General features: G+C 45.1%; 1 protein-coding gene across 7 annotated transcripts in view; it reads left to right on the top strand.

The window, feature by feature from the left end:
- Positions 1–16,730, top strand: part of TCF20 (transcription factor 20) — a 132,518-nt gene that overhangs the window by 64,444 nt on the left and 51,344 nt on the right. Inside the window, exon 1 of one of the 7 annotated variants that reach the window (XM_071551899.1) lies at positions 3,081–3,188. The exons of the other annotated variants lie outside the window; for them this stretch is intronic. The gene's annotated coding sequence lies outside the window, so the exon portion shown is untranslated. Of the gene's footprint in view, positions 1–3,080; positions 3,189–16,730 lie in introns of those variants that run through there. 7 annotated transcript variants of the gene reach the window in all.

Genomic DNA, 16,730 nt, shown 5'->3' with positions numbered 1-16,730 from the left:
TCTGAGAGAATTAAATTATCCATTAAGCTCAGTGGGGCTGCATGTTGAAGCCTGATACATCACTTCCAAAGCTGCCAGGGATACGGCGTCTATGCTTGTGTGGTATTTAACTAATACACTTTTGATAGCTTTGTTTTCATTCTGCATTTTTATTGACCCTATGTATTGCCAGTGATGCCTACTGTACTGCAGCAGCTGATGATAGGGTGACATTTGCCTGTATTTATAGCATGATTTCTTTTAAAACTTCATTTCATCCTTCAAAATCAGCTGTACAGTTTTGAGCTTTTAAATATTTAGCAACTCCTGTTGTATTTCCCTTGTAACACCAATATAGTAGTCATGGAAATGTGAAATGCTGCTCTGCAGCAGACTAGAGATCCAGGTATCTATGCAAACTCACTTATTTTTGGTCCTTTGAGAAATGTTTGACTTGTGAGTGTTCTCTGTCCTTGTAGTTCTATGTTACCTTTTTGAGCATTTTACAAAACTTTTGCTACTTATGCTGCAACTTCATTTTGGACATTAGGTAAAAAATACCTTGCTACAACAAGCTTATCTAGATAAGCTGTGCTCTCATATATTTTTATATACCAAAGGGTTTTACCTTAAGGTAAGTTTAATTTTAGCTTAAGTTAGAGTGCTCTAAGCACTCCTGCCTTATAAATCTGCATAAAGGATTGACCTCAATTGATGCTTCACTTCAAAATCAGCAAACAGATAATGGAAAATCAAATTATAAAAACCTTATCGAGTTCCCCCACCCCATTACAGCTTTTATCACAGTTCTGGATCCCCAGGGAGAGTGCTGCTCTAACCAAGCTCCTCACATGCCGTGGCAGTCAACAAGATTAAGGCTGTCTCCGAGGAGCGGTTTGTCACAGGGAACGCGCTGTCGGAGCCTCCTCTCCAGGTGAAGGAAGCGATGACCTCCACCTCCTGAAGAGAAGCACCCAAGCCCTAAACAACACATGCAAACAAGCAACCAGTGCCAAGGAGAGCAGGGCTGTGCTGCTGCTGTGCTGCACTGCGAGAGCAACAAGGCAGTGCCCGTGTGCTCCAGCTGCAATTCCCACAGAGGTGATGGGGAGCACGTCACGGTAATCGTGAATCTGAGGGAGATAAGGCATAGATCACAGCAACAGACTTCCCTCCAAAAGGAGCCATTGCCTATGGAGTCCAAAGAGGAGCAGACTAGTCTTTCCTGGACTCTTCTGGTGCACGATGGCCTGGCCAGCAGCTGGAGAGTCCCTGACACCCATGAATTGTTAACTTGAAAGAGAAATGGTAAAATCACATGTAACTGTTTTCTGCTCTGGTTGTTTTCCCCAGCATCACTGCAGCCCTATCTAGATGGAATTTCAGCCAGCCTCCAAATTATTTTTGACAGATAATGCATGGTACAAGATGTGGTGGTTTGTATTTATTTTTCATAAAACGCAAGTCGCCTGTGGAGGAGCCATCAGTGAAGTTGTCAACTGGCTGTGCTTACAACACCATCCTTCTCAGCAGTTAGTTACTTTTTGGATGAGCTATGCACAGGGGCCTTCTCTTGGAATACACCTTGCTGAGGATCTGGGAAACAGAGCAGTTACTGAAACTTATATCTGCTCAGTAAAGTTCCTAGCAAAGCAGATTTTAAATGATGCTCGAGCTTTCTCTGCCCAGCACTTTGGAGCTTCACAGGCTGCCAGCCTCCTGCATTTTCACGTGAAACGCTCTCAGTGACAGATGGGGGAAACTGTAGTGTCATACAGAGCTTCCTTTGCTGGCTCGCAGGTTTAAATGAAGGAGGTGATGATTTGACATGTGCTACATCTTTGTTCTCAAACTGCCCCCTCCACCAGTCTCCTTGTCCCCTCACGCCCTAACCCCAAAACCGGTGAATCATCTGAAAAAACCTTAATCGTTTCTCCAGCGGTAGTAGTGCAACTGGACCCACCGGACTCCCAAATGTAAGGCTGGAAGGACGCTCGGAGGGCTGGCGGTGGCCGGAGCGATGCAGGGCTGGTGGGGCGCTGCGGGGCAGGAGAGCCCGGGCACTGCCAGTGCTGACACGCTGCGGGGCAGCAGAGCCCGGGCACCGCTGGTGCTAACCCCGCTGCAGGGTAGGAAAGCCCGGGCACTGCCAGTGCTGACCCCGCTGCGGGGCAGCAGAGCCCGGGCACCGCCGGTGCTGACCCAGCCGGGCGGGGGCTCCGGGGCAGGACAACCCGGGCACCGCCGCCTCCATGTGGCTTCCCGAGCTCTGCACGGGCACCTCCGGTTCGGGGCCCGCCGAGCCCCGGCGTGCGGCCTGACCGCCGGCTCGGGGAGTGCTCCAGGGCTCCGGGCCGGGGGAGCGGCTTCCCCGCCGTACGAGGAAACCTCCCGTCCCGAGGCCGCTGCTGGCCGCACCCCGCCCGGGAGGAGGCCGGTCGGGGACAAGCGCACATACGAAGCAAAGCCGGTTCTTAAAATAACTTGTCGGTGGGCGGGCGGGCAGTACTGGCTGCTGCTGAGGAGGCGGTGGGAGCTGCCCCGGTGCCCGCGGGGCGCGGGGCGGGTCCCGGTGCCGCCGCAGGGGCGGGGGCGAGTGGCACGCACGCCGGGCGCGCCTTACCCACGTGCTGCCCGCGCGCGGGACGAGGGGGAGGGGGAGGGGGGGGGGGGGGCGGGGGGGCGCGCGGCCCCTTTAAGCGGGCGCCTGGTGGTGGGAGGGGCGGTGCGCGCGGGCACGTCCGTGCAGGCGGGGGCGCGCACGCACGCGCCCTTTCCCCCCCCCTTCCCTTCCCGCGCCGGCCGAGCCCCGCCGCCTCGCGCCGCCGTCCCCGCTGGCGCGCGCGCCGCCCGGCGCCGCCATTGGCTGTGTGGGGTCAGGTGACCCCGTGTTATTTCCTGTGTGTGTGAGGTGTGAGCAGCAGCAGGATGGGCCCGCACCGCCCCGCGCCCCCGCCCGGCCCCCGCACCGCCGCCCGCCACCGCCGGCACCGCTGTTGAGCCGCCCCCGCCCCGCTGCTGAGCCGCCCCGGCACGCCCCGCCCGCCGCGGCGGGGGGCGCCGGGCACGGCGGCGGGGGCGGTGCGGGTGTCCAGGTAAGGGGTCGGCGTGTGCGCCAGGCCCCGGAACGGAGCGCGGCTCCGGGCGAGGGAGGCCGGGACCCCCTGGGCCTGTGGACTCTCATCCGGGAGTTGGAAGGCGAGCGCAGGGTACGAGGGGACTTGTGGCAGGGTTCCTGGGAAGTTTAACCTCCTCCCCCCCTCCCCTTTTTATGCTCTAAAGAAAAAAAATGCTTGTTTACATACATACGTTCAAGGAGGCCCTCGTGCTGCGTGGTGAGGTGCCCACCTGTTTTCCTGTCCCAGAAGAATGGTCTTTTGCAAGAATTGTGAAGTTTTTGTGGGGCTTGGTGCTTCCGTTCCAGGGATGAACGATTAACGCCGCTGGAGGAGAGGGATGCAGCCCGTGCTCACAGTGCAGCGGGGGGACAGGCTGGGTTGGGAATGGCTGAGGTCCGTAGTGCTTTCCTGCTTTCTGGGGCTCAGTGTAGCCTTGCTCATCTGCAGAGGTAATCAGGATATCTTCGTTTGGGCTGCGGTGAGGATCAGGTTGTGTTTCGTTAATGCTGCTTACTTTAGCAGAAGTTGTGTTTAGGACTGCAGATGAAAGTTGGTTTTCCTTACCTTGAGGGAAGACTGAGAGAAAGTTGTGTAACCTAAACGTTTTAGCCTATGTATTAGAGCTGTCTAATGGCTTTGGAACTCTGTTACTAAGTTGAAAATAGGAGCACGTTTGCGTGTGAATCAACAAGTGATTATCTGTGTGGATAGTTTTGACACCAGCAGAATCCTTAATTTCTTGCGTACATCGTCTTTTTCATAACATTCCCCCTTAGTTAAAAGGGCAGGTAGTTCGATTAAATTGCCTTATTGTTTCCTGTGCCATTCCAGTTTGGTTTTCTTTTTTTTTTTTGAGTCCTCCTTTGAAAACAAAAGGAAAACAAGAGGTACACCTGTGAGGGGATTGAGTTTCAGAGCCTTCTGAGTTTGGGTCAACACTTTGAAAGCTATTCCTGTCTGTGTCGCTTGTTGCCATCTGTTGGTGCATCCCCGTGGGTAATTCTTTGGAGTGTTTGATTTTTAACAGAGGTGTGCATGGAGCAGTTGGATCACCTCTGCCTGGACTTTGTAGAACCGTACAGTGATCCGATGATGGAGATGCAGCAGCCTCAGGGTTCGGTTTGGAGCATATCAGATGAACTCAATTCAAGAAGAGCTCATTTTTTTACACCTATTTTCTGGACTGCTTTTGGGCAGATAACCTTTGTTTTTGGGGCTTATAAGTGGGTATCTCATGGCATAACCAAGTCCATTTGGTTAAGTGTATGTGATAAATAATTTTTAGTATTGTTTCTTATGAACTTTAATTTGGCTGAAGTTTTTTTCCCTTAAATCTACATCTTTAAGTATCTTCCATATTTGTTCACTTTGAGCTGTTTGAGGCTGTATTATTTCATTTGTTGTGTCTGCACTGGGTTCATTTGACATATAAAAAGGCACCTGCATTAGCATACTGCAGAAAGAATCACTATTTAAAGAAGGAAAGATATTTATTAGTTTAGTCATCAACCTCTTAAAGTTTGTTAATATTATGAGGAGAGGAGAATAGTATTTCCTGATTTCTCTAAATTGCTGGTACATGAAATGCATATTTTTGAGTGTTCTGCTTAAATTAGTGAGCAAGCTACTTTGTCTTCTGAGTGGGAGAATGACAACACCTTTTATATAAAATATATGACTTGCTACTCTACTTTGTTAATGCTTATGGTTTTGAGGTAGCTTTTGGACTTTGTGTTATTAGCCTTAAATGTCCAGAGGGAGGTCCTTGGGCCTTCTTGCAAGTTTGCTGTTCTTCAGACTGCTTAGCTTTGAGTCTGTTAGTAGCCTTTCTGGTAGCATTGTGTGTATTTTGGCAGAGTTTTGGGCTTTGACCCCTGAATCAGGTTTCAGAGGCTTTGGGATTGATGAAATATGTACTTTAATGCACCTTTGCAGCCTGGGGCGGGTTAATCACAGTTCCGTGTATGAAAGGAGTAGGAGCAGATTCGTTATTAGTAACTGTAACAGGAGGTTGGGAATTTTGTTATTACTCTTTGTTACTAATGCTTCATTAAAAGGGCTTGAAATGAATTTTTATTAAAGGAAAAAATCTGTTTCTGTAATGCATAAATAAGAACTGAAGGTTTTTCAAATTAAACAGAAAACTTACTTGTGTGCTAGTTGTAAAGGAGACCTCTTCTTACTGTCAGAAGAAACTTCCTTGATCTTTAGGTGGAGAAACCTAAAGAGGTATTAACCTGTTTACTGTATTTTAAAAGGTACTCAGATGAAATTTAAAGACTTAAAAGAGTGTAGGTAAAAATGTCCTTAGTATGGTTCTGACTATGACTGATAAATGTATAAGGTCTGTGGGACAGAGTGAAATGTGTAGGGTGTGGGATTTTTCTTCACGTGGAAATGTGTGCAGAGATGACCTTCTGGGTTCTTGGTACATTGTTAAAAAGAAAATCACTGCATACCCCCTTTCTGCCTTCCTTTTTAGGTCATGTTTAACTGACCCACCCACGAAGCACAGCAAAGTGGCAATGCTGCTGCTCTTGGGAGGGTCCCTTCATGAGAGTTGTGCTGCCCAATTCCTCCTGATGTTCTACCAGCTTGGCAGGTTGCTGTCTGGAGTGAGGGCATGATATATAATAAACTTGAATAATTTCATTGTGCTTGCCTGGATTCCCTGTGATTTAGATAAGGGTATATTTACGAGTTTATATCTGGCTTATGTGTATCTCACCTTTTGACCCAGAGTGTTCCAGATCTCTGTTTGGGTGGGATAGCTTTTTAATTAAAATATATGTTTAGTTTTTCGTATCCCATTGCTTTATGTTTTATACTTATGAAGAATATTAAGCTAATGTTTGGGGAACCTGAGATATTTTAACTGCCAAAGATTTAGTAACATTTTTGGCAGTGCTGACTTCAGTGTGTGCTGTAAGTGGCTGGGTGAGATTTGTGTTCCTTAACCCTGTGGCTGAGACAGGCAAGGTTACGTACAACAGTTTGTGGGGAACCAACTAACGTGCTGATTTATTGGTGAAGACTGGACTGAGACGAACCAACTGTTTCCATTCAAGAAATTAAAATGCTCCCTTACAGCAAAATGTGTTTTTTTTTTACTTGCTTGGGGAGTTCTCTCTCAAAATAATCTTTCACTTTCTGATTTAGCTTTTGGACTTTTGAAATAAAAAATAAAGGCTGTATAAAGTATTTTAAACCACCTCTAATAGTGTTGATATGCTGTGTAGAATTCTCTTTGCTGCTCACCACTGAGACATGTATTGATTTGTTTAGGGACGCTTGGAGAAGCACATGATGTTCTTCATTATGCATGTACATGGGTTTCCTACATTTTAAAAGAAGAGAGGAGAAAATAAAAAGCCAGACCCAAAGACTTAAAAGTTAAGGCTGGCATGTAATCAAAAGTGCATTCTGTTTAGCCCTGTTGGAGGATAAGGTAGCTCTGGTTGCTCTGGAGTCCTGTGATATGCTGCCTATTTGCCTTTGAAGACAAAAAAATGTGGGAATTGATTTTACCAACTGTTGGACTTGTTTGTGAACAGCAGCACAAGCAGTCAAACTTCAGTTTTCACCTGGATACAACAGAGCAGTCATGTTGCAGTAAGACTCCTGTTTCTTCCTGCCTCTTATCCAGTGATTCCTCAAAAACAAGAGTTAAAAAGTGGTAGACAGAAGTGCAAAGCATCCTCTTGTGGGTTCAGCCTGGAGACAGGGAATATACATGTGCTTTTTCCAGTGTTCTTTGTGCTTGTAACCTGTGATGATACTGGAAGACTGGAAAAAGTGTTACCCGGTTCTTTGTGGGAGAGCCCCGGCTTGACTCCCTTTGAGATTTGATCTGTTCTCCATTTGAGAAGCCTGTTATTTCCTGCCTGCATTGTGATGCAACAAATACAAAAAAGCTGGGAAAATTACTTTTCTCCCCCCACCTCTTCACTGCAAGAGCACAGCTTGTCTGTGTTCATACCAATAACTGTGTATAGAATCACTGGGTATTCTGTGCCAGAATATGATGATTTATTTTGTAGTATTTTACTAGTATGAGCTCAGTCATCTAATTGCTAGTAAATTGCAAATCATAAACAGAACCCTCTGATGAGCTTTGGTAAGAGCTCAGTACTTAGCTAGAAATCGTGTGGGTAGCAACTGTGCTGGAAGCCTTAGCACAGTTTATTGGAAGTATTGTTCATACCACTTTTCCTGTATGATGTGCTGCAAACTCTGTCTTGTTGATAGCTTTAAACTGATCTAAAGATTTAGTATTAGGAGAGCTGACTGAATAGCTTGTGTCCATATACAGCATCAGTGATGACTGTGAAAAACATTCCTAAAACTTAAGAACTTAGGAAAGAAAAATACGTGCTGTCACACCTGTCAGAATAGCAATAAGCCACCATACACCATAATGAAGTACTGTTAATCAGCCCTCCATACAGTATCTTCACTTTGCTGTTACCTGTGATCAAATGCCTGGCTGCACTTGAATTTCCATGGGATTTGATTTGTCCAACACTGTTTTCTATGAGTAGATGTTCGGGAGTAGTGGAAACGCTATTTGTGACTTCTTAAAATGAGCATAAATGGTTACATGGTAAGTGTAGTGAATGCTGTGTGATCAGCATTGTGTTGTCTGCTGGAAATACAAAACAGCAGAATAGAAACAGTCTAGGAGGTTCCTGGAGCATGTGGCAAATGACATCCTGACACAGCTGGTGAGGGACAGCTGGGGAAGGCACCCACTGGACCTGCTGTCTGTGAACAGAGAAGGACTGGTGCGTGGTGGGAGAGTCAGAGGCTGTCCTGGCATTGTGATCATACAATGATAGTTTTCAATTCTTGGAGACATAAGGAAGTGGGGCACCAGAACTGCCACTCTGGACTTCCAGAGAGCAGAGACTTCTGCCTCTTTAGGAGCCTGGTTGACAAGGTCCCTTGGGAGGCAGTCCTGAAGGGCACAGAGGAATCCCAGGAAGGCTGGATGTTCCTCAAGATGGAAGTCTTAAAGGTGCAGGAGAGGCTGTACCCATATGCCAAAAGATGAGCTGGCAGGGCAGAAGCCTGGTCTGGTTGAACAGAGAGCTTTGGCTGGAACTCAGGGCTGGAACTCAGGACCCTTGGAAGAAGGGGCAGGCAACTCAGGAGGACTACAAGGATGTTGGGAGGTTACATGGTGAGAAAATTAGCAGAGTTAAAACCCAGCTGGAACTTTATCTGGCTACTGCCGTGAAAGACAATAAGAAATATTTCTATAAATATATTAGGAACAAAAGAAGGGCTAAGGAGAATCTCCGTATTTTATTAGATACGGGGCGGGATCATAGTGATAAAAGATGAGGAAAAGATTGAGATGCTTAAAGCCTTTTTGCCCCAGCCTTTAACAGTAAGACCAGTTATTCTCTGGGTGTCTAGCTCCCTGAGTTGGAAGGCAGGGATGGGGAGAAGAATGAAGCCCCCATAATCCAAGGGGAAATGGTCAGTAACCTGCTACACCACTTAAACAAGTCTGTAGGGCCATGTGGGATCTGCCCAAGGGGTGGAGTGGCAGAAGTGCTCCCCAAGCCTCTTTCCATCATTCACCAGCAGTGCTGGCCACCTGGGGAGGTCCCAGTTGACTGAAAGTTGGCAAATATGATGCCCATTTGCAAGAAGAGCTGGAAGAAAGATCTGAGGAGCTACAGACCTGTCAGCCTGACCCTTGGTGATGGGGAAGGTTTGAAACAGATCATGAGTGACAGCACATGGCACATACCGGACAACAAGACACATAGCCCCAGTCAGAAAGGCAGGCCGTCCTTGACCAGCTTGATCTCCTTCTGTGGCAGGGTGACCTGCTCAGTGATTGAGGGAAAGGCTGTGGATGTTTTCTGCCTTGTCCTTAGTAAAGCTTTTGATACTGTTTGTGCCAGTATTCCCCTGGAGGAACTGTCTGCTTGTGGGTTGAATGGGTGTCCTGTTTACTGGGTAACAAACTTGTTGGATGGCCAAGCTGGAGAGTGGTGGAGTTACACCCAGCTGGTGGTCGGTCATGAGTGGTGTCCCCAGGGCTCAGTGCTGGGGCCAGCTCTGTCTAATGTCTTTACCAGGGATCGAGTGTACCCTCAGTCAGTTTGCAGATGACACTAGTCTGGGTGGGAGTGTTGCTCTGCTGGAGGGTGGGGAGCTCTGCAGCGGGATTTAGACAGGCTGAATCAAACGGCTGAGGGCAGTGGTATGAGGTTCAACAAGGCCAAGTGCCAGGTCCCACACTTGGGTCACAAGAGCCTCATGCAGTGCTACAGTGGCTGGAAAGCCTTCCAGTGGAAAAGGGTCCAAGAGGCACTGGTTGAGAGGCTGAACATGAGCCAGGAGTGTGCCCAGGTGGCCAAGAAGCCCAGTGGCATCCTGGCCTGTGTCAAACACAGTGTGGCCATCCCCTGTACGCTGGCGAGGCCACACCTTGAATCCTGCGTCCAGTGCTGGCCCCTCACTACAGGAAGGACATTGAGGTGCTTCAGCATGTCCAGAGAAGGGCAGTGGAGCTGATGGAGGGTCTGGAGCACAAGTCTGATGAGGAGTAACTGAGGGATCTGGGGGTGTTTAGCCTGGAGAAAAGGAGGCTCAGGGGAGACCCTTTTGCTCTTCACAGCTGCGTGAAAGGAGTCTGTAGCAAGTGGGATTCAGTCTCTTCTCCCAAGTAACAAGCAATAGAGCAGGAGGAAATCGCCTCAAGTTGCTCCAGGGAAGTTTTAGATTGGATATTAAGAAATATTTCTTACTAAAGAGGTTGTCAAACATTTGAACGGGTTGCCCAGTGAAATGGTAGAGTCACCATTCCTGGAAGTACAAATGTGTGGACGTTGTGTTCAGGGACATGCTTTCATGGTGGCCTGGGCAGTGCTAGGTTGGACTTGATAATCTTAAAGGTCTTTCCCAACCTAAATGATTCAATGCCTCCTTATAACCATGTCTTTCCCTTTTGTTTCTCATCTTCATTCAAAGCAAAAAGAGGGAAGTCAAGGGTGTTCTGTCATGGGGTATAAATTTTGGTTTGCCTCTGCAGGTTTTCCCTATTCTGTTTCATGTGTGTGAGGGTGGGAAGGTTTCCGTTCTCCTCCTTCTCCAACATACCTGCTTGAAATGTTACCTGCCTCGGATTTTCTGAGGTTCATGATCCTGACCATATTGCTACATGAAACAGTCTTTTAGATAGGTCTTGGTAAGTAATAGATACAGGTAAGCAAAAGAGATACTTAGCAGACAGTAAATGAAATGAAGAAAATTGCTACAGAAGGAGGCAGCAAATTGTATCACAGGGCATTGCCGAGTGAGTGGCAGATTCTCTTCTGTTCTGTTGGAGAGCAGAAGTATTCTCCAAATTCTCCAAAGTGATGCTATTTATTTTGCATGACGAAACTAAACTGTGCTATCCTTACCCCTCCCATCCAAATCACTGCATTGTAATGGAGAAACATCCCATTTACTGTGAGAGTGCATAAAGAGAACTTCTGTACTGCAGAATTGTTTCCTTGGCAGCTGTGGTCGGGCACTGGTTTTGGTGATGAGTGGAGGGATCCACTGCAGTATGATATTCTGCATCTATACACTTCTGACTTCAGTCAATACCGCATTTACTCTGGTTTGGAGAGCAGGGTAGTGATTTTTGCCTTGGTCTTTCTTTCCTTTTGCTCTGGGTACTTCTCTACATTCAGTATCATGCCTTTTCTAGATATCTTTACATACCTTCTCATGTTCCAGTTACCAGAGACAGAACTGTTCTGGAGAATTGCTCAGTTGAGTGCGTGCTTTTTTTGAATGATGGTTGTATCCTGTGTTGGGATATAGAAATTTGACTTGTCATGTGTTTGGTTTGTTTCTTTTCTTTTTGGCTTGCAAAAAACACAGCATGTTGAATGTTTAAAAGGTGAAATTTGTGGGAAGCCAAAGGGGGGTGTACATATAATAGAGCTGCTGAAAACAGCAGGGGGAGGAAAAGAGGTTAATTATATGTATACTCTGCAGCCTCGTCAAAACTCTGCCAGATTCGGTGGAAAAAGAAAACTTGAGTGAACCTGGGTCAAGCTCACCAGAGAAAGCACATCTCTAAGCTCAATGAGAAACTGTCAGGAACCTCCTACAAGTGGATGGGAGGAGGATTTGGGAAATAAACTTACTTGCTTATTCACAGAACTGTAGTGTTTATAAAGATCTTTGTTGGTCTCATGAAATTTGTCTGATTGGCTCCATGTGTACATTACCCTTCTGAAATGAGGTAAGGAGTAAGGTGCTTTTGTTCTGTTGGTTAAGGAGACTTAAATCAGCAACAATTCTCAAGGTGGAAGTCGCTTTGTTGCCATCTTTGTAACTGAAACAAGGTAGCAAACTTCAGTTTTTCATAGAAAGTTGGAGTTTTAGAGAAAGAGAGAAAAGAGCATCTGATTCTATGATTCTATGATTCTCATCTTTCTTTTCCTGTAATTGAACTCTAGGAGTGCATTAATATTTTGAAATGGTTATATGTAATCCATCATGTATGGTTTATGTTAATTGTCCCTCTTTATTTAGCCTGCTCATGAGAGGAGGCAGGGTGGAAAAAAACAGTAGAGTCTTGTTTTGTTTTTTCTCTCCTCCCTGGTGTACAGGATGAATGACTGCAGGAACTCAACTTCAACAGAATGATGAGACTGATTCTCAGAGTAGTGGACCATCTAAGCTCCCTCTGTCTTACTTAGAAATATTAACTCTAGCATTTCCAAAAATTATGCTCAGAGTGCAGTGTCTTTTTTATCCTCCAGTAATCTGTATTTACAGAGGTGTTCTTTCTTTGGTGCTGGAGTCATCCCTCCTCTTTGCTTTCAGCTGCTGGCTTCCTTCAGGATATATGCTCTAGGATACGAGATGGAATACATGCTGTTGTAGCTTTGTCCGTCAGCTCTCCAGCCTGACATGCTGTCTGACACTGTCCCTCTGGTGATAAACAATCCTTTGGGAGGGAGAAAGCTTTAAACCTTGGTTGTGAGAAGATGTCCGGATGTAGGTTGTTAATTTCTCTGAGCTGCTTATGCTCGTTAAGAGTTTTGTGCCCGTGGTGTGGTCTGACTGCTGTTGCCATTTCCCTGGCCTTTGGCTGCAGCAGCAGAACTTGGAAACCTGGAGCTGAGTGTCTGCCATGCAGATTTACAAGGTAGAGCATGTTGTTTGTTGGTTATAGTGGCTTGAGTTTATACCATAGAATTTCAGACATTTAACTGAGGTGTGTTAGAAGTTCAATCACTTTATATGCATGAAGTTGACATGGAAAGATTGCTGCTGGAAGGTTTTCATTGACTCAGTGATTGAGAGTGAACCAGTTTAAGTGCTTTAGGCCAAGGCTAAGTGTAAACCTGAGGAGTTCTGAACTGTTTGCTCCAGCCCTGCAAAATGCTGCCTCCTCTGTGGCATCTGCCTCTTGGTTATGCCAGTGTAGCTACAGTGGGGATGCAGAATGCGATGGCTCAGGAAACTGGTCCAGTCTGAAAAACTCAAAGAAAACCTGCAGAGGTGGGGATGGGTAGATGGGCAGGGGGAGGAACTCCTTAAAATAGTGCTGCCTCTGAAGTGATCTCTTTGTTGACTTATTTAAATGTATGAAGTTATTTTGTATTAATCTGAGATGTTTCTCCTGTCTCCATGTAAGTGTGGCTGCAGTCTTGGTCTCCCTGTTGGTCTCAGGAGACAGCACTTCTTGTAAGAACGGGTTTGCTTCAGCTTTTGGCTCCAGCACGAAGCAGATGCCTTGGAATCTGAAGTGTAGAGGGATATGAGCAAAGTGACATTTAGAGGACATAGGTTGCAGGAGACAAGCAGAAATGTTAGTGAAGGGAAAGTTGTTGTTCGTCTAGTGTGAAAATCTTACGAATGCTTGGAATTTTCTTTTGTTTGACGTTCAACCAGCTCTGATGTTAGAGAGAAGCCTTACTTTTCTCAAACATTTTATCAGTAAATATGATACGGCCTTGACTGTTCTGTTCTCAGCTGTGCCGTAGCAGCAGTATGTGCAGACCCTCCACACCCAAATTGCTCTTGAATCTGCATTGATTTAGGGGCATGAGGTGCTAAATTCATAGGAAGATTGATCACCTGGGCTAGTGAAAATTAAAAGTGCTAAAGCTAAATTTCTTGTGTAATCTTAAAGGAACAAAAACTGTCTAAGAGGTTTGGAGGACATAAATTTGAGTACAGCTTTTCTGCAAGTGGACATTAATTCTTTAATTCGTTAGTTTAAGTAGATCAGGGTTATATTTCTACCTGATTTTAATGGTATTACCTATGATGTAATTAGATGGCATTATCCTCAACAGTGGTTTTATCCTAATCCATAGGTATATATCTTGTATACAGTGCACAGCCTGCATTGTAGTAATACTCGCACATAACTGATAGAGATTTTGTGTCAATTTACTTCATTTGCCTTGAGGAGTTCCCAGGAGTCTTAGTTACAGGCTCATTGCACCAGACATAGTAAAGAACAAAAAAAAAAATTGTACAGACTGCCTTGAGTGAAAAAGAAGGACGTATATTACAGGTAATATTTAATATGACCCTTATAAGTATTCATCCTAGCAACTTGTCAGAGTTCGAAGAGATAATGCATTTAGGACTCTAAAGGCAATGGTTGCTACTTAGTATGAGTAAATTAGAAAAGTTAATTAAAAATAATGTGTTGCGGTGTCTCTTTTTGTCGTTTTTACTGCTGTGTAGTTCTGCGTATTTTTGGTACTGGGTAAACTTCTGTGCTGAAAGTGGGAGCTTGGTGAGTTAGAGTCTGGCAGCCCTGCTCATGCTCTTCTGGTTTCTGCTTGCAATTAATAATTGACTTTTCCTTTTCACTGCCTTCAGTTTGTAACTCAAAGGTGAGAGCTGGGATGTCTTTGCTGAGCCTCCTGTCTCGCGTGTCTGAGGAGGTGAAGAGCAGATCAGAAGTTGTCCTTGCAGTGGTTGCTCAGATTTTGTGGTATTGCCAAAGCTGACATGGTGTTTGACTGTTTGGAGGCACTGGGGGTGTGGACACAGGTGAATTTGCAGTAAGAGGCACATAAGGAGTTGTGAAACTTTTTTGGAGGACAAGCGAAGTGGGTTAGGATGTGCAATGGACTGGTCTGCAGCTTGGAGAAAAAACGAGGAGCTGAGAGTTCAGTATTATTCTCATTTTGGTGTTGGGAAGGGTTGTTTGACTACTGTGTAAGGATGAAGAGCCTTTTAAATACAGACTTCTGGTTTCGAGTGCCACTTAAGCAGTTCCTGCTGTGTCCGTTTTGCTGGTGCAGATGTTTTTGCAATGATACAGTGAATGGATCTGTCAGGTCAGAAGTGGCTGCTCTCCCTCACACACAGAATTTTCTTGACCAGATCAGTTCACTGATCTGCCTTGACAGCATGAATGGCTGTGTTAGCACACAGAGGAGGCTGGGCCTCTTCAGCTGGGTGGGATGTAGAGGGCTGTCTGCATGTGAAACCGAAACTGCTTAATCTTTGACATAAAATGGAACCTGATGGGTTTGCTCAGGTTCTTAGTGAAATAGCAGTGTCTGTTAAACATGTGAATGCATAACTTTCAGCACGGGGTTGGTGGATTTTTGAACGCTATTTCAGTGCGTCTGTGCTGTCGACTGAGACTGAGAACCAATGGCGTAATAATAAAATCAGATGTATACAATCAGCCAAAATTCTGCTGAACTTTGATCATTAGTCATATTTCTAGAAATACATGTTTTCATAGCACTTCAACTTTAATACTGGCTTACAACAGAAGTTGTTCTTGTCAAACTTCTTTCTTTATGGTTAGGAATCAGAATTTAACAGTTACACCACTCAAAGTACAGAGCCAAAGTGGAGATTTTATTTTAGTTTTGTTCATTTAGTGAGTTAGGGGAGACTTAGAGATGCAGAAAACTCTGTGGATTTTTAATTTGGTGTTATCCAACTGGGATTTTTAAAAATGTTTTGGAGTGGGGAAGGAAAGCAGCAGCCAAATAATAGCCACATGCAAAATTTGATTATTTTTGTTGTTGTTTGTTTACATGGTGCCTTATATGATAGCAACTTAGTGCTCCGAATATGTGTGCTCACATTTCCCCTGTGAGACAGGAAGATGCACTGACTCAGGCTTACTAAAGTTTTCTGTGGTCACTTAGGGGAATATATGAAAAAAGAAGTGAATATAGATCTTATGTAGCAAAACAATCCCCAGAGCATTCCCCTCTCTCAGCTGGCAAAGCTCACTGTGCTCCTTCTGCCACTCTCATCTGTTCCTCACCCATTCCGCAAGAACCATTGCCTTAATTGTTTGGATTTACGCTCATGCATACTGACTTTCTGAAGAGTTGAACAGACAGTTTGGTAAAGAAGGCACAGTGTCTCTGTGAGATGGAAACTAGTTACAATCCACTGGGCCAAGCTGTAACTCATTTGAGGAATTTTTTGGTGAGGGGTTTCACTAGGAAGGACCAAATTACATTGTGGTTTTTTTTATTGTAGAGACCAGTATTGGCATTGATTTGCAAGATGTGTTGCTAATATGTATTATTATTACACACTTAAGCATGTGTGATAACTACATATGGATGTTTTTAAGGCATGCTGTGAAGTTTTAGAACTAAAAAATTTGGTTTCCAGTAACACAGTATGCTGGGTTTATTTATGATATACTTTCTAAGATACTTTATCTACTTCAGTTTAGCGATTTCAACAGGATCTGGCACTCTCAGTGACTATTAATTGTGTGCTGTTTCAACTCTGAGTGGTGTAGTAAAGCTTTCTTTGACAGATCCAATCACGGTGGCTTGGTGGGAGCCAGATCTGACTGCAGTTTCCTCTACAAGTGCGGTGGTGAATAAGGCAGTATCAGAAACACAACTTTTTGAAAGAGGTGAGCAGGGAGTGGTACTTCTTCGACAAACTGGTGTCCTTTTGAAGTGCTGACTGGCTTAGTTTACTTCCATATCACACCTAATGGTGAAAACCAGCCTTAAGTAGTTTCCCTTTTCTTTTAAAAAGGCGCAAAAAATGTAGAAGAGAAAAGTTGGATTTCCTGCTTTGTTAAATGTAGTCATAGGTGTTTGAGCCTTAAATTCATCTGCTTGTGGCATTTGTGGCTGATTTGCCTTCTCTTAAAGGGAGCAGACAGAGTAATGTTCCTCCAAAATTGAAACAAGCTGTGTCTATTCCCAGTCATTGCTCGGATGTGCAGATGGTAACTGTGTACCTGCAGAAATGAGGCGTAGCGGCGTGGCCTTGAAAATAGAAATGGTACTCAGTATATATAAATAAATCCTCTTTTCCTGTATTTCTGGCTTAATTCAGAACATGGGCATTGTTTACTTACAAAATATGCCCCTGGATTGTCCATACGCAGGTTCTGGCTTGGTGGGGTTTTTTTGGTTGTGTGTGTTCTGTGCTAGATTGAGAAGATACGATCGGGAAGAACAAAAATGGTTATTTCTGCATTTTATATGAGTTGTGACTAGAAATGGTGGCAGATTTATGTACATCTGTTATTTGCACAGCATTTAACAAGTAAGTCTATTTTAGTCAGAACCCTGGACATTCTGTAGCCTCCCAACCTGTGCATGTACATTTTTATCTGTGGAGAGTAGTACCTTACGG

The sequence above is a fragment of the Pithys albifrons genome, chromosome 3 (genome assembly GCF_047495875.1).
Source record: "Pithys albifrons albifrons isolate INPA30051 chromosome 3, PitAlb_v1, whole genome shotgun sequence".
NCBI classification, from domain to species: domain Eukaryota; kingdom Metazoa; phylum Chordata; class Aves; order Passeriformes; family Thamnophilidae; genus Pithys; species Pithys albifrons.
The sequence above is the reverse complement of the archived record's forward strand: the minus strand, read 5'-3'. Positions and strand labels throughout refer to the sequence as shown.